Source organism: Macaca mulatta, chromosome 20 (assembly GCF_049350105.2).
Source record: "Macaca mulatta isolate MMU2019108-1 chromosome 20, T2T-MMU8v2.0, whole genome shotgun sequence".
Taxonomy (NCBI): Eukaryota; Metazoa; Chordata; class Mammalia; order Primates; family Cercopithecidae; genus Macaca; species Macaca mulatta.
The window spans coordinates 43,037,931-43,060,679 of record NC_133425.1 but is presented as its reverse complement, the minus strand read 5'-3'; the positions used below and the strand labels follow the sequence as shown (position 1 = coordinate 43,060,679).

The 22,749-nt window shown below is 38.7% G+C and overlaps 1 protein-coding gene across 11 annotated transcripts in view; it reads right to left on the bottom strand.

Moving 5' to 3' along the window:
- Positions 1 to 22,749, bottom strand: part of PHKB (phosphorylase kinase regulatory subunit beta) — a 225,514-nt gene that overhangs the window by 56,186 nt on the left and 146,579 nt on the right.

The following is a 22,749-nucleotide window of genomic DNA, read 5'->3' as shown; positions in this document are numbered from 1 at the left end:
CCATGGAGTGTGCAGCCCTGGCCACACTGTAGCTGGTGTCCCTGCAGTGGCTGCTCTAGACAGGTTGCCGCCGCTATTATAAGCAGATGTTTCCATGTTTATATTTCTAGTCTTGACCTTTCTCTTAAGTTCTAGCTTCCACATTTTAAACTGTTTTCCGGACATTTTCTCTTGGCTATTTCCAAAGTTAATAGATCTAAAACTCGACTCCTCATCATCAACCCCACCTCCATCCCAAACAGGTTCTTATTCTTTAATCCTCATTCAATGGGTCACTCTAGCTCAGAACCTCAGAATCATCTTTGATGCCTCTCTTTTACGTAACCTCCATCTGCAATTAGTCACCAGAATCCTGTGAATCCTTCCTTTGCATAGTATCTTAAATGTTGTTTTCTTTGCATTTCCATAGCAATGTTCAGGATTTAAAAGTGGCAACAACAGCGAACACTTTACATAACTATACTCCATATGCCAGGAACTGTTTCAGTGCTTTATCAAACTATTATCCCATTTTACAGGTTTAAAACTGAGGCACAGAAGGTTTAAGCAATTTATCCAAGGACACAGACCTAGCGGAGCTAGAATTCAGACTCAGGCAGTCTGACTGCAGATTCTGTGTTCATAATCACTCACTTATCCTGCCTCTCAAAGAGCAGAAAGAAGGCAGACTTTAGATTGAAAGATCTACATACAAGTCCTATCTTGTCCCTTCCTCTAGCAATGATCCTGCTCATCTGATGGGTGCCTTAGATTACTGTGGACAAAATTGACCTGATCTCTATCCTTAAATCTACTAACTCCCAAAGCATTCCTTATCTCTATAAGGCCCCATATTATGAGCTCATTTGCTCTGGCCAAAAAATGTGTAAGTCATCCTAAATTAGTTTTTCCTTCAAAACCCATAACCAATAACAGCAAAAAACCCAAAACAAAACAACGACCAAAACTGAGAACACTTACTGAGAATCAGGTGGCTATATTAAATTATATACTCTTAAACATCCCTATTAGGTAGGTTACTATAATTATTCTCATCTACTGATGAGAAAACTGAGGCAAAGAGTGGTTAAAAAACTTACCCAACATCATAAGCTAATATATACAGCTATTAAGTGGCCACATGGAGATTCAAACATGTGCAATCCAATCTACTTCTTATCCATTATAGTATACTGTCTGCCTCTGTGACGTGCTGCTAATTCACCAAGTCATCACATTGGCTCTACCTCCAAAATATGTCTCAAACATACCACTTCTCTCCTTCTCCACTGCTAATACCACCCTACTTAAAGTAACCATGATCTTTTACTTGGTCAACTAACTGGTCTACTTACCTCAGTCTTAAACCCCATTCCACCCATTCACAGCAGTCCATCCTGAAAACAGTAATTAAAAAGTGTAAATCAGATCATCTCACTACTACTACACCCCACCCACACATGCACATGCATATGCACACTCTGCCTAAAACTCTCCAGTAACTTCCTGTAGAATGAGAACAAAACTGCTTATCAGGCCCAAGAGGCCCTCCATAATCTAGCTCTGGCACGCTTGCCTCTTCTTTCTTATTCTCTCTTCTCTTCTTCACCAAGTTTTAGCCACCCTGGGTCCTCTCTGTCCCTTGAACATGCCAACTATGTTCCCATCAAGTGCACTGGTTACAGCTGTCTGGTATGTTTTCTCCTCCAGGTTGCAGAACGAATGCTCTCTGGTCATACAGGTCTCAACCATCATCCTTGCCACACAGGGCTCTTCTCTCCACCATGGCCAAAGTTGTTCTCCTCAGGCATCTCCAACCCCAGTCTACCACTTTACCTTATTTTGTCTGCCTCATAGTACCTGTCCGATACAGAAATTATATCATTTATTGTTATTCATTCCCTTCAGAAAGTAACTCCCTGAGAGCAGGGAACTTGATCTAGCTGGTCTACTGCCACCTCCCCATGCATGGAACATAGTAGTTATCCTTACTATTTGATGAATGACTGCCAGGGCAAGTTTCTCAATTCTTTGCTTATATGTAAAATGGGAAAAATATTTACAGTGCCTACCACAAAAGGAGAGGATCAAACAAAAGAGGGCAAGTAAAATATTTGCAAACTTTGATCTGTTACACAATGATACTTATACTATTATTTGCTGTGTCACTTAACCTCAATAAGCCTCAGTTTCCTCATCTATAAATTGGGAATAATAAAAATATCTATTTCCTAGGTTTATGAGAATAATACATAATATATAAGCATTTAACACTGGCATAAAGTAAGTGTCCAAAAAATATTAGCCATCTATCAATGCCAGTAACATAATCACAACCCTGGGTCACTGCAATAGGCTTCCTCAGCTTTCTGCTCCACACCTGCCTTTGCCCGTTGTCTGTGCTTTATGGTCAGGTTCATTTTCTTGTATCAATGATTTGCACAAAGGAGGTGGTCAAAAAATATTTCTTGAATGCATGAAGAAAGGGAAGAGAGAAGAGTTAGTAAACAGATATAGTTATGCAATATTTAGGATATTACCACTCTACCCCAAAACTAATGTTTCCCAAATAAAGCCCAAACTTCTCGAGGACTTTTACAACTCAGGGATGACCTACTGTTTCCTGTTGGTCTCCCATCTGTTTTAGAGCACTCCATCAAAAAACAGTTCACTCATGTCCATCTCACGTTTCTGTCCACTGTCCCTTTACATTTGGACTGCTCTCTCCATTCTTTTATCTATGCAGATCCTGACTCACTCTTTTAAACTAGTCTCCTCCCAAACTCCCCCAAACATCAGGGTATCCAAATATCTTTTGTCCCTACTAGAAATAGCTGGCACTGCCTGTATGAGACACTTGGCACGAGTCTTGGACCACCTCATGCCATGCCTTTGAAAGTGTTATTTAGCTTTTAGAATGTCTATGAGTGGTCTGTGAAACTACAGGGGCCCCTCATGCTTACTTTTCTCACTTAGGATGTAGGCAGTACCTCATACTAAAAGAAAAGCAATTGTTATTCATTTGATGGTCTGGAGGAAGAACTTTTTTTTTTTTAGTATTGCTGGTTACATTCATTAGCAATACACAAATATTCCCTTGAGAATACCCAACAAATGTTTGCAAATCTAAACAAGGATATTTTTAACAAAAGAAAATAATCAGTAAAATGTACACATTTATATACACTATAAAAGAGTGTACACATCAGAGTAACAATATGACTGAGGACCAAAACCCTGTAGTGAGAAACAGTCTCACTCAAAATTTTCATTTCTATAAAGTCAGATTGTGTTTTTCTAACATTTTTTCATTGTAATAAAACCCCCACATAACCTAAATTTAACGTCTTAACCATTTTTAAGTGTACAGTGGAAAAGGAACTTTTATAGTATAACTTCTCTATAAGCTGGGCACTAACTATATTAATATTGCAACTCATCATGCTCAAAATTTAAAACTACAGTAATTAAGACACTGCAAGTCTACCTGTCTAGATTCTAGTTTTAAAATTACTCAAATCAGGTCAAAGTAGTAAAGCTAGGAGATCTGCAGCTGGGGGCTATAAATAAAACACTTTAAACTAACTTTCACAGGGCACACAGAGAAAACTTAATGTGAATGCGCCCTAATAGTGTTCCTTTTCCTTGTTCTTTTTTTCTAATTTAATTTTTTCAATAGATAATTCATTCATAAGGTTCAAAAATTTAACAATTATGAAAAAGTTTTCAGTGACATGTCATTCCCATCTGGGGCCTTCATCCCCACAGTTCCCCTCCATCTAACAACCAGTCACTGCTATGATTATTTATGTCTTGCTCTACACTTTCCTCATGCCTACAACAGCAAATGCAAATATATATTCTTATTTTCTTACATTTCTACACAAAAGTTACTCTCAGCACCTTTTTCTAGTTAATAATTATATATCATGGAACTCTTTTCGTATATTAACACATAGAACACGTCCTCATTTTCACTCTGCTTGGTATTCCATTTTGTAGATGTACCATGTGTATTAATGTCATCTTTACACTGTTTTAATCAATTAAGGCTAGTCAACCTTTTACACTAAAATCTCTGGAAATGGTTATGGTTATATAGTGGCACCATTAAATATCAAGTTTCAATTTTGCTTATGAGAGTAGAATAAGCACTCAAACTAAATCATTCAGAGGCATTGCTACCACTGGATTATGTGGGTAACTAGATGACTGTTATAAGAAAAAATCAGTAGGTTTGGGTTTGGGGAGGGGGCAGTGAGAAGTGTCTGAGTCTTTTCTAGGAGGGTAACACAGAAGGAAGCACAGATGTCCATTTACAACATGTGGAAATACATGACAGCGTGTAGATAAGAGTTATCTCATGGGATTGCTGGGTCAAATGGTATTTCTGGTTCTAGATCCTTGAGGAATTGCCACACTGTCTTCCACGATGGTTGAACTAATTGTGGCATTGTTCACAATTGCAAAGACTTGGAACCAACCCAAATGCCCATCAATGATGGACCAGATAAAGAAAATGTGGCACATATACACCATGGAATACTATGCAGCCATAAAAAAGGATGAGTTCATGTCCCTCGCAGGGACATGGATGAAGCTGGAAACCACCATTCTCAGCAAACTAACAGAAGAACAGAAAACCAAAAACTGCATGTTTTCATTCATAAGTGGGAGTTGAACAATGAGAACAAATGGACACAGGGAGGGGAACATCACACACTGGGGCCTGTCGGGGTGTGGGAGGCTAGGGGAGGGATAGCATTGGGAGAAATACCTAATGTAGACGATGGGTTGATGGGTGCAGCAAACCACCATGGCACATGTATACCAATGTAACAAACCTGCACATTCCGCACATGTATCCCAGAACTTAAAGTACAAAAAAAAAAAAAAAAAAGAATTATCTCATTATGTTCTTGGTTACAGTTGTTTTGTAGTCTGGTTTGGAATGTTAAGGAATTAATACATCTTGACAGTTTGCTATGTGCCACATGTTACTCAAGAGCTTTCTTGTGTATTCTCACAAGAACTCCCATTGTAAAGATGAGGAAACTGAGGTGGAGAGTGGTTAAATAATTTGTCAAAGGTCACACATCTAGTCAGTGATAGAGTTTGACCTGACCACACGTATGTCCAGCTCTGAAGCCAATATGGCACATGTCACAGTATGTATTTCACAGATTATGTGCTGCTTGCTATAGTAGGCAGAGATCTCTAGAGAAACAGGAGAGAGAGAAAGGAAGAAGAAGAAAGAGATTTGTCATATGGATTGGCTCACACAATTACGAAGGCAGGCAAGTCTCAGGATATACAGGTGAGCTGGTAATCTGGAGACCCAGGAGAGTTGACGGTTTAGTTCCAGTCTGAGTCTGAAGGCCTAAACCCAGGAAGGCAGACAGTGTCATTCCAGTCTGAAAACTGGCAGGCTCAGACCCAGGAATAGCTGATGTTTCCGTTCAACTTCAAAGACAGGAAAAAAGCCCATGTCCCAGCCTGAAGGCCGTCTCGCAGGCAGAATCCTCCTTTTCCTCAGTGGAGGGTCAGCCTTGTTCTTTTCAGACTTTTAGCTGATTGGATGAGGCCCATTCCCATTAAGGAGGGAAATAAGCTTTACTCAGTCTACTGATTTAAATGTTAATTTCATCCAGAAGCACTATCACAGAAACACTCGGAGTAGTGTTTGACCAAATAGCTGGGCAGCCTGTGGTCCAGACAAGTTGATGCATAAATTAACAATAACATGGGTGCAGGAACATGTTACATTCATGGGGAGCAGAGTCTGCAAAATTCCACCAACAGTCTCTTCTTCAGCCACCTGAGATCAGGTTTTAAGAAAACTCAATTCCAAGCATTGTTTACAAAACACCTATTTTCTTATCTGCTTTTTTTTTTTTTTGGCGACAGTTTTCCCTCTGTTGCCCAGGCTGGAGTGCAGTAGCGAAATCTCAGCTCACTGCAACCTCTGCCTCCCAGATTCAAGCGATTCTCATGCCTCAGCCTCCTGAGTAGCTGGGATTACAGGCACGTGCCACCATGCCTGGCTAATTTTTGTATTTTTAGTACAGACAAGGTTTTACCATGTTGGTCAGGCAGGGCTTGAACTCCTGACCTCAGGTGATCTGCCCAACTCAGCCTCCCAAAGTGCTGCGATTACAGGCCTTATCTGCTTTTTGATAGAATATAGTTCTTTAGTTCTTGACAAGCAAATATAAAAATGACTGCCTTTTCTATTAAATCACATAGCATGTAAAGCTCATAATTCTTATTTTTGCAATTGTATTGAGCCCTGGTCTAAGTAGTTTTATTTTTAATATGCCCTATATTGCATAAAATAATCTACTGTGTCTGGCTTACATAGGTCTTTTATTGAAAGAAAGGCAAGGGAGGAGGGAGAGAAGGAAAGAAAAAGGAGCCAACAAATAAATGGGTCCTCCAAGGCTGCTCTTGCCTCAAGGGCAGTGTATTTGAAACATTCTATGCCTCTGCTTTGGGGCCTTACAGAACACTCATTTATGCTCATTAGACTTCATCAGTAGGTCCTGCCAACATCCAGCATTTTTTCATTACACTCATTTTTCAGCAAAACCTCATTAGCTAAAGATATCAGGCAGATGCTTCATACATCTCAATTCCAACTGGAAACACTGCACCCCCAGTATTTTTCCCACAGGAGCCAAGTAACAGGCTACAGCAGTTTGAGCGCAGCCATGTCCTGACTGAGACACACTGGCATCTTGTTCTGACATTTCCAACCAAGCCAAAGCAGCAACATGTGAAAATTAATAGGAAAGCAGAGGAAAGTTAAGTAGAAATATCAGAGGAATAACAACATCAAGCATGGTTAAAAAGCTAAACTTGACTCAAGAGTCAACTTGGCCTGGGAGAAAATGGTCCTTTAGGCCCTGTGTATTTATATATTGGATTAGTGATTACATAAGCTTTCTATTTAAGAGGAAAACAAATGAATTTTTAAAAGTATTCCCAGACCTCAAACACATAGTTTCAAAGGCCGAAATGAATAAATCAGGCAATGCTTTTTGACAGCAGTTCTTTCAATGACTGCGATTATAGTGGAAGAGAATACCGAACACTTTGTCACAACGAATTGATTTGTAAAACTGTTTTCACCCCTTCCTAAGTACTTGCTGTAACTGGTCTTTCTATATTTTTATCTTAAGGAAATGACAGTGCTAACAGTCTTGCTTACTGCCTAGAAACAATGCCAAAATGGCCACATAAACCCAGGTGGAGAAACTCTGACCTATGGTGTTCTCATAGCTTTAATCATGACAAAGGGGAAGAACAAATGATGAGAAGCTCATAGAAACACAACAGGAAAGATCAACAGCAGGAAAGATGAGTAAGATGAGGGTGAAACAGAGCAGGAAGAGGCAGAAAGGGAAGAATAGATTCCAAGAATCTAGTCATTTAACTCTCAGGTTTTTTGGTCATTTAGAAACACCTCAGGTGGTAGGTTATAAGCAAAGAAAGGTCCCTAGTTGTAAACCATAAGAAACCAGGTTTTAGAATCATGGGGGAAAAAGAAGCAAGTCCAGTAAATCAATGTGTTTTTAATTTTTCTCCTTTGGGTGCTTGTACCAATGGGATCTGTTCCCTGGGATTTGAGTTGAAAATGTCAGAGATGGGAGGGGGGGCATTTCTATCATTTGGCTGTAGGAGGGGTCTATGAGAGAGACTAGTGGCAGGACTCCATTTCAGCCAGAGCAGCACAACTATTTTATATGCTGAAAATCTACTTAAGATTTTGTCTGAAAATTGGCTTACCTTGATAAAATCAGTAATCCACCTGATGGATGAGAAGACTGAGGCCCACAGAGGGGAAAGAGCCCAGGTCCTTTTGCAAGTTAGTGGCAGACCCAGAAGCAGAATCTCTTTCTGGACTGACTTGGTCTAGAGTTCTCTTCGCTAAGTCAGGCTGCTGCATCTTACCGGCTGTACCATAAACTTTTCAGTTCACTAGAGAATTGCCAAGTGCACCATTCCACTTAGGAGTGGAAATGAATACAAAGGCCATATGAGAAGTTACTACAGTGTGAAAGCTACCTAAGAAGAGAGGCCCTGGAGGGGAAGGGCACGAAAACCTGCTCTACTTTCCTTTTGGCACTTGACGATCATTTGAATGACAAAAAGACTGGGCTGGAAAGACAATGCAAGGGCCAACTTGAGGCAAGATTTATCATCACTGGGTCAAACCCAACAACTACAGAGGCACCCAGCAGACTCTAGAATCCACCGAGCCTTTAGCACCGCAGAGCCATCTTCACTGAGTTGAGGCCAAACTGTTTCTAGTGCGGATTCACACAGGGGACCCAACTGCAGAGGAGATACTCTACCATCACTCTTTGCAAGTAAACATAAGGGTTTTCTATATCAATGAGATAATCCAACACTACAATTTGTACACTAGAAAGGTTTCTGCTAGCGAGAAACCTTTGAGAGTTTGCTAATTTTTTCATGCATCCAGACTTAGTAAGCACTAGGATGGCAGAAAGATGAATGAAACATTTTCTCTATTCTTTATGAACTCACCATGTAAGACAGAAGACAACTACATATGGAGTTCAATAGGATATTAAATACGATGCTCTTAATGGGCACTTTGAGGGCAAGAGAGGGAGCATCCAACTTAGCCTCAGGGAATTGACAAGGACTTTATAGAAAAGGTATCTGAGCTGTTCTGGAAGATAAAAACTTGCCATTAATGAACTGATTCAGTTAATAGTTATCATTTACTATGTGTCATTAAGACAATAAAATCCTCTAATTAAACTTACATTTCAGTGAGAGAGATGATTAAATTTATATAAATAAACATAATAAAAGTAAAGGGTAATATATTAGTGACTGAAGACAGAGGCTACTTTAGATTGATGGTCAGAAAATAACTCTCTTAGAGGGTGTCATTAAATCTGAGACTTAGAGACAAAAAGGAGTGTGCTAAGGTCTGGTAACAGGCACTTCGGGCAGAAGCAAAAGTGTGCAAAGGCCCTGAGAAGGAGAGAGCCTGAAGTGCTGGAGAAACTTAGAGGAGACCAGTGTGTCTGGAGCATAATAGGCAAGCAAAAGAGTGACAAGAGATAAGGGTGGAGACAGCTAAGGCCCCACAGGGCCCTACAGGCAACAAGGCATTTGGCTTTCATCTAAGTGGAATGAAAATCTATTAAAAGGGTTTCAAACAAGGAAAAGACTCAATATAATCTACATGTCTACAACAATAGTAATAAACACATATATGGTACTTATATGGGCCAGGCCCTGCCTAAGCACTTTACATACATATTAACTCACATGACGGTGGCTCTCTTGCTGCCATATAGAGATGACTTACACGGGGCAGAGTAGACATATCGAGATTAGTTGGAGCCTGCAGTGGAGAGATGATGGTGACCTGGACTATAGTGAAGTGAAGAGGTGGGAAGAGGGAGCTAGGGAAAACATTTGGGGACTATTTAGAAAACAGAATTCTGACAGGACTGGATTTAGAAGAGAAGAGGTGAGGCAGGCAGAGAGGAATCAAAGATTACTTCTACGCTTTTACAGTGTTTAGAGGAGGAAGGAGTGTTCAATTGTGCTGAATGTCTTTGAAGTCAAATAGACGGGCATCTGAAAAGAGATCACTGGAGTTATCAATTAGGAGGAGATTAACAACCTGTTGCATGTGGTTTTTGTAGAATGGCAGTGTAAGAAGCCAGACTGTGCATTACAAGGAGTGACTGAGAATTGAGGACATGAAGATGGTGCAAGCATTTTTCTAAGCTGCCTGAAAGGGAAGGAAAGAAGGGAAGTAAGACAGGCCCTTGAGAGAGGTGAATAGCCGCGGAGCACTTAAATACAGTCAGGGAAAGAAGTAAGTAGAGAAAAAGGTACAAAATATAGAGGAAAGAATGAATATCAACTGGAACAGCTGAAGGGAGAGGGAAAAAAGCTGGGTGAGTTAATGCCTGGGGATGGAGGTTTATCTTAGTCTTCTGGGATTCAGAGGAAGAGATCCAATTGTAATTAGAGGCAATGATCTTAGCATGTATTAGAATCCATTAGCCTAATTTTAATTTTATTTTTATAAACCCTTCTGAGAAATTAAAGCTCCATCTCCCACTTTGCACAATTTTGACAAGGAAGGGCTCATGTTCTGCTCCATAGGGTTATTCATTCTTTGTTGCCATACTAAATTCATATTCTTGGGCTGAATTTATAGTTTCTTCTGATTAATGATATGATCAGGAGCCATAATCAGTGTCCAGATACCTGACCATGTTACAGTGTCCCTCTCAATTCATCTTCATAAATCAGTTGGTCCTACAAACCACAGGCTCCCATGAAAGATGTTTTTAAATAAGGTTGGGGAAACAATAAAGATGCTCACAGAAATAAATGAGGAGAACATTAAAATATAAATATTTGCTCAAAACTCATGAAGATTCATAAAGTTTATGAAAATTATTCATGAAAATATATAAAAATTATATGAATTATATGAATATGTAGCCTTCACTGAGCTTCTGAAAATCATTTTCAAAAGGCAGGTTTCTTAGGCATTATATTCTGATATTTCTAATTCAACACCATTCTTAAGAAGTATAGGATACAACAGAATAATGTAATCTGAGAAGAGGAAATAAGCAATTAAGCTGTGTCTATAACAAATCAAAACTGTCAGGCTGGGCGCAGTGGCTCACGCCTGTAATCCCAATACTTTGGGAGGCCGAGGTGATCACTTGATCACTTGAGATCAAAAGTTCAAGACCTGCCTGGCCAACATGGTGAAACTTCGTCTCTACTAAAAATACAAAAAAAAAAAAATCAGCCAGGAGTGGTGGTGGGTGCCTGTAATCCCAGCTACTCAGGAAGCTGAGGCAGGAGAATCGTATGAACCCAGGAGGCAGAGGCTCCAGTGATCCAAGATTGCGCCATTGCACTCCAGCCTGGGCAACAAGAGCAAGACTCCATCTCAAGAAAAAAACAAACAAACAAAAAATCAAAACTGTCAATATATGGAGCTAATTTTTTAATGGAACCAAATTAAAAAAAAAAAACCCAAAAAACCAAGTTCAAAAGCCATTAAAACAATGGCTTCTGTCTATACAGTGATAGTCTTAATCAGACATACACAAAGGGATAAAAGAAATCTAACAGGTTAAATACTAAACATTTAATTTCTTTCTAAGTTGAATACAGTCTAAAAAATATATCCAAAACACTGAAAATATAATGTTTTCCTCCAGACTTTTTAGGATTTTTTCTCATCTCTTTAATGAGAAAGAAATATTACTTATATAATAAATTATTGATATAAAAAACAGCAATATTATTTATTTAGCTTGCATAATGTGTCAGACATTTGGTTAAGAGGTTTACAGATACTATCATTTCATCATAAACACAACCCTGATTTAGGGATCATTATTCCCATTTAAAATATGACAAAAGAGGGGCTTAGAAAGATTAATTGTCCAAGGTCACACAGTTAATAAGTGGAAGAGACAGGTTTTATAGCTAGGTCTGTATGAGATGCAAAGCCACTATACTATATTACTTCCTTAAAAACAAAAATTTATTACATATATACGCAGTGTTCTTTGATCTTTAAGAAAGTAATTCATGTAAAACTGTATGCACCTGTATTTTCAGAGGAGAAAGCATGAAACTCCCTCTTTCTCATTAATTTGAAAAATGAGAGACCAAGTGTACTATATGTTTTTAGCTGAGATCTATATAAATATGTACACGATTTAGCAAACAAGTACTGACTTTCATCCACAATTTGGAAACTTGCAGCACAGAAAATAAGCTCTTATGACTAAAAAGCATTCCTTTCATACTGGCCTTTTCTCCAAAGACTGTCAAAGTAGATCAATCCATTTTAATTGGCATATGAAATGGGCTAGTCTACTTCGCAGAGTCAAAGCTTGGGTGTCACTGAATATGAAACTGAATTCTCTCAAGGGTGTGTCAATACACATGATCTGCTCTATCATAATTCTGCCATTAATGGAAAATATTGCCTCAAGTAGCTGACTAAAAATACTTGTATTTTATTCACCTACATGACGGCAAAAATACATGGAACTCTCCAAGGACTTCAGAGAGAAAAATCATTCCTCAAGAAAGTAGGGGCTCCCAAAGCCCAATCCTCTGGCTTAGAAGGGGGCAACTTGTTAGGATATAGATTATTAAATACGGTGGAGCTAGAAGGCATTAATTGATAGGTTTTCCTCAAAGATCACTAGACCTTTAAAAACTGCAAATGGATTCAAAACAGGAAAAAAGTGAAGTAGGTAAATTTCAAGTTAAATTCATAAATTTATTCATATTTGTGAAAAACTGAGATTTCTTTCTTCAGAGAAAAATGTCAGAAATACAGATTCATTAAAACAATACTAGATAACAATAATCCTTGTACGTCTTTATTCTGGACCATAAATCTTGCTTTCTCACTTCTATTTTTCCTTCTTTTACATTTTAGCCATGATTATAAGAAGTTTCCATCCTGTAGATGAAATATTTTATTATACATCATGCCTATTATTGAAACTTTTAATTTTAATAGGTTAAGTGGGTTAATTAGAATTATGTTATTAAATGTGTTTAAGCTCATTTTTTTGACTTCCAATTCAAGTTTTCTCAGTTCTGGATTTTTTTTTTTTATCAAGGCATTGAATTTTAATTGGCTCAGGTATAAATACCAATTGATAAGAAACTCTTTACTACCCTTCAAGACAGCAGGCAGAATTACCTGAGGAGAAACTCTGTGTGGCTGTGGCATATTTAGGCTAGGCTCTCTCAGAAGCATCTTTGATGCCTTGACTATTTTATTCTGTTTTATTATGATAATCATAAGAACTTCTATTCAGTACTGAAATTCACTCCCATGCTTGTAGATAAATTTGGGTTTTTGGACCCACATAAACACTTTATTTCTTTGCCAAGCTAGTGAAGTTGTTGTTGTTATCTTTTAATCTTTTAAGTAGAAATTATGTCTCAAATTGGTTAAACTATTTGAGAACATTAGAATAAACTGAGCCAAATAAAACAGAGCCACATGCAAAATTTCCTTAATCACCTTAAATTTCCTTAAATCTTTTTAAAGTCTAATAAATCTTTAAAAACTGAATAGATTTGGAACAAAACTTTAAAAAGGGAAATAGCTACAAGTCCATATTGTAGGAGTGCTATATAATGTATCTACTAAATTAGGAGGGGCTTATAACCTTTCTTGGATTGCAGTAAACTCAACTTCCTGAGCACATGGTCTTCCACCATATAACTGCTCTTTAACTCCCTACAGTCTGGCTTCTGGGCACGCTACTCCACTAAAGTCACTCAAAGGTTACCAATAACCTAGATTATGGAAGCCAGCAACAGAAGCACTAGAAGGGAATTTACGAATTAAACCCAGCCAAATAATTTTACAGATTAGAGAACTACACTCCAGAGATGCTAGGAGTCCTTCCCCAGATTATATTGCAGGTGAATCACGCAAGGTCTAAAGAACTAGCACCTGAATTTCTGCCAGTGCTTTGCTGCTCCTCCCAGCCAATGAGGTAGTCAGCCTTCCTGAACCAATACATCAAAATTCTTTACACCTTACACTGTTTCAATCTTCTTGCTAGATTACTCTGTCCTGCCCTTCCTGGAACATCTTTTTTTCTTTTTCTTTTTGAGACAGAGTCTCACTCTGTCGCCCAGGCTGGAGTGCAGTGGCATGATCTTGGCTCATTGCAACCTCTGCCTCCTAGGTTCAAGCAATTCTCCTGCCTCAGCCTCCTGAGTACCTGGGACTACAGGTGCGCACCACCACATCTGGCAAATTTTTGTATTTTTAGTACAGACGAGGTTTCACCGTGTTGGCCAGGCTGGTCTTGAACTCCTGACCTTGTGATCCACCCGCCTTGGCCTCCCAAAGTGTTGGGATTACAGGCGTGAGCCACCAAGCCCAGCCAGAACATCTCTTTACTCCACCATCTGCATTACCTATACTGTGGGAAAGAATGAAGCCTGGAGCCTGGCCTTCCAAGAATTGTCTGCTCCCATAGGTTAATTTCCACCATGAACCATGTTCAATAGAACACCATCTTACATCTTTTATTTATATTAACTACTGGGCACCTCAATTAATTGTCATGTCTGCATTGGAAAACACAAGTAACAACAATGGCTACGCCCAAGGTTGGATTCAGAATCATGCAGTGTGCCTCCTGTATTCTTAACCATTTTGCTAGGCAGAACATCCAAACAATATGAAGCCTTTCCTATTTGTACTCTTGAATATTGAAATAGTATTTTCATATCAGAATTTTTTTCTATGATTCTTCCCTTGACACTAGAATGGCTTATTTATGTAAAACTACTGCTTTATCCAACAACATCAATTTTGAGAAACATCAATTTTTCTTAAATTGATTTAAAAACAAAATGAAGGGGGAAAAAAAGCAATTCCTGGCTGGCTATTGCCTGTTAAATATAATAGTTTCAGACAATATTCCAAAAACATTTAAAAAGGTATGAGGTGTATTTTCCTACTTAACCAGGAAACTTCTGTATTCTAATTAGTATAATACACATGTAAAAATAAGTCCATTTGCTATAGAACTCCAGAAACCCACCCCTTAGTTACTATAAATAGATGTTCTCTAGGGATCACCTTATCCCTAGTGGACAACTGTAATGCAAAATACAATAAATCAATAAAATGCATATGGCCAGCTGCTTGCAGTTTCTGCTGCAACCAGAGCTCTCCCAAGTTTGAATGAGCTGCAAAGGCTGGAAACAACAGTCTTCAAGAAACCATTATCTCACATTAGCACGGCAGAGGCGCTGCAGTATGAACGACGAAGGTCTCATTCGTAGATAATCAGTGGGTACCCGGCACCAGAATTACCTAGGCAACAGAAGATGATGGGTTCTTTAATAGGAACAAGTTAGGGTGAACAGGGAGAGGGAGTACACACCTCCTGAAAGTGTTTTCCTTTGGATAAGGAAGAAGAAAATCCCTACTAAAATGACTGTTATAGATCTGTGGACTTGGTTTCACCCTAGCATAACAGGGAAGAAGAAAGAAGGAAATAATTAACATGATGATATAATGAATCCCAGCATACATTTTGTACTGATGGGGCATCTTTGTATTTAATTTTTCAGATCACTTCCACAGGCCTCTCAGCATCGTAAGGCACAGGTGCAACTGTGTTCCTAGGATGTGATATTCAGCCAGGCTGTTCAAGAAACAAGCTATTTCTCCTGTTAACTCCTTCACACCATTACAAAAATCACTGCTTCCAAATGCTTGACATTCCCTCCTTCCTTTCCTTCTTCAGTTAACACCTTCATATTGGTTTTGTCACTTGACAACTGTGTGACCTTGGAGAGATTACTAAACCTCTCTGAGACTCACGTTGTCTACCTGTAAAATGGATATAATATTTGTCTCAGAAAAAAAATGTTAAAATCAGATATAATGTGTATAAAAGTGGAGGGTACACTGCCAATAAACAAAAGAAACACAATCAATAGTAGTTATCATTGTATCTATCAATTCTATTCTCTGGTCCTGTCAAATACCAAACTAGGATAACAGAAGACAAGAGTAAGACACATTCTCTACTTTCAGGACCTCTTTGAGGAAGTGAGGCATGTAAACCAACAACTGCAATAGTGACATGTGTTGTACACGAAGTATGCAAAAGAAATCAGTCTTAATGGCACAGCTTCTAAACACATGACTTCTTGCCCAGGAGTAATTTGTAGGATGGGATAATATAGTATTTTGTATAATTTATTTTCCCCAAATCAAATGTGCCATAGAAAAGTGGGGGTAGAAAAGCAGACATTGTTACCCTGTTTATAAGAATAAAGGATGGTCCAATGAACAGTTTACGGTAAATTTTCCTTTAAATATGACTTTCCCAGACAATTTAGTAAGTCTGGTGTTTAATTTACTTGGTTTGTATCTATTTGGGGCCATCACAACTATTTAGTAAATATCTACCTCTACTCATATATATCACAGTGTTCGGTTTATTCCGTAAGAACTGAAGAAACATTGGGTATAGAAGGAGAAAAAGACACTCAACAGAAACGAGGAAAGACTTAAGCACAGGAGGTAAGGCCTGGGCTCCTAGTTCCAGAGAGCAGAGTGCATATATGCTCTCAGTTCTCATCTCTCTTCGGATCCCAGAGAAAAGACCGGCTACAGATTTAAAATAAACAAAAAAGACTAAGCCAGAGCAATGACAAAAAGAAAGAAGGTCATGAGATAACAAGGTATTTAAACACATTTCTAGTGTAAAAGATGGCAAATAAAAATACATTAATGAATAAAGCAGAGCAGAGAAAACCTGTATAAAACAAACAATACCACTTAGAGTATCACCAAAGTGCTGCAGCAGGTATGAGAGCTGACCCACCAACTAGAAGAGACCCAGAGGGGCACTTGGTTTGCAAGCACAATGGAGGACAGGTGGGAGAAGCGGAAGTGAATAGAAGGACTGATTAAAGGCCGCAGTGGCCAGCCACATGTACCACACAGGGAACCACAGTCAGCAATAAAGCAGGGCTTTTCTCCAAATATAAAGAAAAAGCTGGCTGGGGTGAGTTAAGGCTTCCACTGCAAACAACAGATTCTTAAAGCCTTTTATGTTCTGGCATTTGGCAAGGGTGATAAGAGTCTTGTTTGTTCCCAATCAGATCCCTGATTCATCAATAAGGTTAGCCAGGAGACAAAACTCCCATCACCTCTCCCTTACCTCTGGATGGGATGGTGGGGGTAGCAGACTACTACTTAATACACTGAGAATAATCAGCTCACTTATCACACTAATATATGATTGAATGATGAAGTCTACCAGGTATGTGACAAAATAACCAGTGGGAAGAAAGAAAACACCATACTAATGAAACACACAAACATTAGTGTGGAAATTATGCTTAGTGAAATAAGCCACACACAGAAGGACAAATATGGCATGATTCCACTTATATGAGGTAACTAGAATAGGCAAATTCATAGAGACAAAAAGTACAATAGAGATTACCAGGGGCTGGAGGGAGGAGAGAAAGAGGGTTACTGCTTAATGGGTACAGAAGTTTTGTTGAAGACGATAAAAAAGGTTTTGGTATACACAGAGGCAACAGCTATATTACACTGTAACTGTACTTTATGCCACTGACTTGTACACTTATGAATGACTGAAACGATATATATATATCTTTTATATGTATATATATTTATATTACATATAGATACTACATATATTATTAAATATATTTATATAATATATAGTATATATTTATACATTATATATTGTTGGGAATAGGCCCCCAAATCTGGCCATAAACTGGCCCCAATACTGGCCACAAACAAAATCTCTGAAGCACTGTGACATGCTTGTGATGGCCTTGATGCCCACACTGGAAGGCTGTTGGTTTACCGAATAAGGGCAAGGAACACCTGGCCCACCCAGGGTGGAAAACCACTTAAGGTGTTCTTAAACCACAACAATAGTATAAGCAATGTGTGCCTTAAGGACATGTTCATGCTGCAGATAACTAGCCACAGCCCATCCCTTTATTTCGGCCCATCCCTTTATTTCCCATAAGGAATACTTTTAGTAAATCTTATGACTGGCTTGCTGTCAATAAATATGTGGGTAAATCTCTGTTCAAGGCTCTCAGCTCTGAAGGCAGTGAGATCCCTGATTTCCCACTCCACACTCTGTATTTCTGTGTGTGTGTCTTTAATTCCTCTAGCGCCGCTAGGTTAGGGTCTCTACGGCCAAGCTGGTCTCAGCAATATATAATATTTATATACATCATATATATTTTACTTTATTTTAAAAAAAGAAAAAATGTACTGTGAAGAATCAACAATGTTGACAACTGTATAACCACATGCAAAGAATGAAGCTGGCTTTATACCTCATACCATATATAAAATTAACTCAGAATGGATCACAGGTCTAAATATAAGAGCTAAAACTATAAAATTCTTAGAAGAAAACACAGACACCCATCTTCATGACCTTGGATTAGGCAATGGTTTCTTAGACATGATACTATAAGCACAAGCAACTAAAGGAAAAAAATAGATAAATGAGGCTTCTTCAAAATTAGAAACTTCTGTGCTCCAAATGACACCAAGAAGAAACTGGAATGATAATCCACAGAATGGGAGAAAATTTTTACAATCATATAAAGGTCTCAGAATATATAAAGAACTGTTACAATACAATAATAAAAGAAACAAATCAATTAAAAAATGACCATAGTATCCGAATAGTTCTGAATGTTCTAAAATTGGTTCTGGTAAATATACTAAAAACCATTTAATTGTATGCTTTAAGTTAGTGAATTGTATGGGATGCAATTCTACCTCAGTAAAGCTGCTATTAAAAATAAGTGCTCAATAAATGATAGCCATTATTGTTTAAAAAATTACTCTGAAGAAAAAAGATGAGTAAAGGAACAGAAGAAATCTTTTTACTTGTAGAAAGACTTATGAACATACATTATCCACTATAAAAATTGGAAGTAGGAATAAGATGGCCTAGACAGATAACTATTAAAGGATTCTGAAAGCTGGAAAGAAAGCAGACCGGACTGGCCAGAGGCCTCAGCACTTGAAGAATGGCAATACAGTGAGATTCTTGAGACTACATATATGCTAGGCTGGGCAGTGCAGGAGTCTGCAGCCTGAAATAACCAATAGGCATAGAAAAAAGAAAAATCTGTTTCTCTCACCAGAGGACTGGGAAATGGAAAGCACAACAGAGACCAAGTGGGGAGCTCTAATCTCAGCTCTTCAACTGAGATACCAGTTGGCCAATCTGTCTTCAGCAGCAACTTCAAAGTCCTGGTGAGCCAACCCAACCTCTGCTTCACAACCAGAGCACTAATGGGCCAACATATTTGCAGCATCAACAAAGAAGCCCCAGGGAGCTTCCTGACTCCACAGTGCTCTACTACTCAGGTACCCTTGGGCAGTCCAATTCACCTGCAGGGGTTTCAAAGCAATGACAGTCCTACTCAACCCCTGCTCCACACCAGGGGCAACAGCAATTAGGCTGATCTTCCCATGTCAGCTGAGCCGGGTAGCTTCTGGCCCTCCACCCAGTGGCATAAGGAGACTTGGGACAAGAAGAAATGGGGCATTACCTGTAGAGGAACACAAATTTGAACTGACAGGGAATTTCTCATTTGAAACTACAGAAGCCAGAGGAAGTGGCACAATATTTCTTACTGCTGAAATAAAACAATTGTTAACTAGCAATCCTATATCCAACGTAACTACCCTTCAGGAATGAAGGTGAAATAAAGATATTCTCAGACAAAGAAAAACTAAGAAATTTGTTGCTAGCACACCTACCCATAGATAATGTCTAAAGGAAGGTCTCCAAACAGAAAGAAAATAACAGAAGAAGGCTGGGACATTCAGATAGGAAAGAACATGAAATGGTAAAAACTGAGGTCAGCACAATAGACTATCCTTCATCCCATGAACTTCTTCAATCAAAGTTTATGGTTGAAGCAAAAATTTTCACAAAATTTGATGTGCTGCTCAAAGAAGACAGAGGAAATATTTTTAAAAATTATGTTTAAGAAATGAAAAAGGTAAGGGAAACTAATGGAAGAAGTAAGGTTTCTATAATTCACTTAAAGTGGCAAAATGATACCACTACACTTTTGATAACTTATGAATGTATACAGTAATTCCTAGAGCAACCAACTAACGAAAATTTAAAAAGTGATATATGAAAAAACATTATAAATGAACATTATGAATAAATTAAAGTGGAATTCTAAAAAATGTTCAAATAACCTGCAGGATTTTCTTCAATGTGTGAATGGTTAAACAAACTAAGGTACCACCATACCATGGCGTACTACTCAGCAATAAAAAGAAACAAACTATGTGATATGGTTTTGATCTATGTTTCCACCCAAATTTCATGTCTAGCTGTAATCTCCAGTGTTGAAGGTAGGGACTGGTGGGATGTGGTTGGATCATGGAAGAGGAGTTCTCAAGAATGGTAGCACCATTCCCCCTTGGTACTGCATAGTGAGTTCTCACAAGATCTGGTTGTTTAAAAGTGTGTAGGCCCTCCCCCTCACTCTCCTGCTCCTGCCATATAAGATGCCTTTTCCTGCTTTGCCTTCCTCCATAAGTAAAACCTCCCTGAGGCCTCCCCAAAAGCCTGGAAGCATGGAAGTTGCTATGCTTCCTGTACAGTCTGCAGAACCATGAGCCAATTAAACCTCTTTTCTTTATAAATCACCCAGTCTCAGGTATTTCTTTATAGCAGTTGAGAATGGACTAATACACTGTTGATACATGCAACAACTTGGATGAATCTCATGGAAATTATGTTGAGTGAAAAAAGCCAATCCCAAAAGGTTAGGTACAGTTCAATTTTTATAACACCCCTAAAATGACAAATTTATAAAATAAAGAACATATTAGTAGTTGCAAGGGGTTAAGAATTGGGGTGAAGGAAGTGGGTATGATTATAAAGGAGTAACACAAGGAAGCCTTATGGTGATATGGGATGGTACAATTAAGTATCTTGACCATGACGGTGGTTACACAAAATTACACAAAATTTTAATAAAATGCAATTAATGTAAAATATAGTCAAAAATAAAGAAACAGAAAACATTTGAGAAAAACTAAGAGACTCACAAGATGATAAGAGTGTTTTGCATGCCTGAGGCCTTGGGCCACGGTGTACCAGTTTGTCCAGAGAGTTTGCACTAACAATGTGATTTACAGTGAACATCTGGGTTTTCCCTGTGGGGCTGGTGCTTAAACAATTGAGATGCTGCATGCCTACATAACTGACCTTTAGTAAAAACTATACACAACAAAGCTTGAGCAAGCTTCCCTGGTTGGCAACACTATGCATGTGTTGACACATACTCACTAGAGTAATTAAGTGCATCTCACTTGACTCCACTGGAAGAAGACACTTGGAAGCCTGTGCCGAAGTTCCTCAGGACTTGCCCCATGTGCCTTTTCCCTTTGCCGATTTTATTCTGTATCCTTTCACAGTAATCACCCCTAAGTGTAAGTGTAACAGCTTCTAAGTTCTGTGAGTCCTCTAGTGAATTACAGTGGCTGAGGGTAGTCATGGGATCCCTGACATACCTTCTTTCAAGGGTAAGCACTTCTACCATTTTCAGAAACTGCTTGGACTTTACTACTCCCTATTTACTTTCCTAACTTGTGGCAGGGTTTAAAGCACCTAGTGAATTCCCACAGATCAGTTAGTTACAAAATCTCACCTGTTCAATCATGACTAAGTGGCTACTGACACCAACATTTCAAACAGAGGGCTGCACATCTAGAGATATGTCTGACCCCTCTATTTCATCAGTCTACTTCGCCCAGCCCCGGGAACAGACATGGGCATGCCAGGTCTTGCCTACTGCTTAAAATGGCTGAGAAAGTGGCAAGGCAGCTTCAATATTTTATATATCACCACAACCACGTGGCAACATATCCACTCCCAGTAGTTTTCTGCTGCAAATATCCCCATCACCTCCCTCTCAGAAACTGTATACAACACTGCACAGAGGTATTCTGCCATGTGGCTACAGGAGAAGAACATTTCTCTTAGCTAGGATGTGGCTCCACTTGGGAGGCATGATACAGATAATTCAGTAGCAGCAGTACAAAGTAATTTCGACATAAAACCTACCTGCAGAGTGAATTCTCTTTAAAATTCACTCTCAGTCACTCACATCCTGATAAGCTTTCTTGAGCAGGAGAGAAAGAGTTGCAAGCAGTATGTTGTACACCAAAATTTACACATAACCCACAGCCATCATTATATGTGTCAAGCATGAAACAACTGTTTAAATTGATGATTTTGTTAGCCAAATGCCTATGAAATGCTTTGATGTTCTCTGGCTCCTGTCCGCACACCTCAAATCTGTGACCTATTAATTTATTTTCTAAGAAAAGGCTTTGAGGTTTTGTCACTCTAGAGAAGTGGGTCACACATGTGAAATACTATTTAAGTGATACATATTAGTCTTAAAATGGCTCAGTCCCAGCACTGGTAACATGAAGTTGGATAAATTCCCTATTTTGCCATGTCTTCAAGTAAAATGGTGTATTTCAAATCGGTACAGACTGTACACTTGCACTGCACCTACAAACACTTGTTTTGTTGACATGACACAGTCTGAATCCATAGCTACTAAATGCAAAAATTTAAAACCGATTCCTTCCCCAACACGTCACCAAGTGCTGAGAACAACTCTGCCAATTGTACCAACATGAGCAATAACTAAGATAAAGGCCAAATCCCCTCTTACATAAGGAGCTAACAGGCCAGTGAGAAACTTCCATCACATATTAACACAGGAATTTTATGTTCTTGAGAAAACCATAGCATTTATTTACAAGTCTCTCAAATAGCTTCTCATCCATAAATAACTCAGAGTCATTGCATGTTTTGCTGAAGACCAGCAAAAGAGTCAGAGAAACAGTGCAATACAATCTAATGGGGCCGTTGGCTCTCCCTTTCTCTTATGAAAACAAGCACTTATTGCTCTGTGTGTGTGTGTGTGTGTGTGTAAAATATGTATTTTTTTAAATATAAGGAACATTTCCATTTGTAAGATTATCTTCTGTAAGTGTTGATACCAATCTTATTAAATGCATGTTCACTGCTTAGAATCCAAGGCACACATGCAGGTTCATTCCCTTTCTCCTCAGGCAGTTTCCGCAATCCACAACATTCTCAT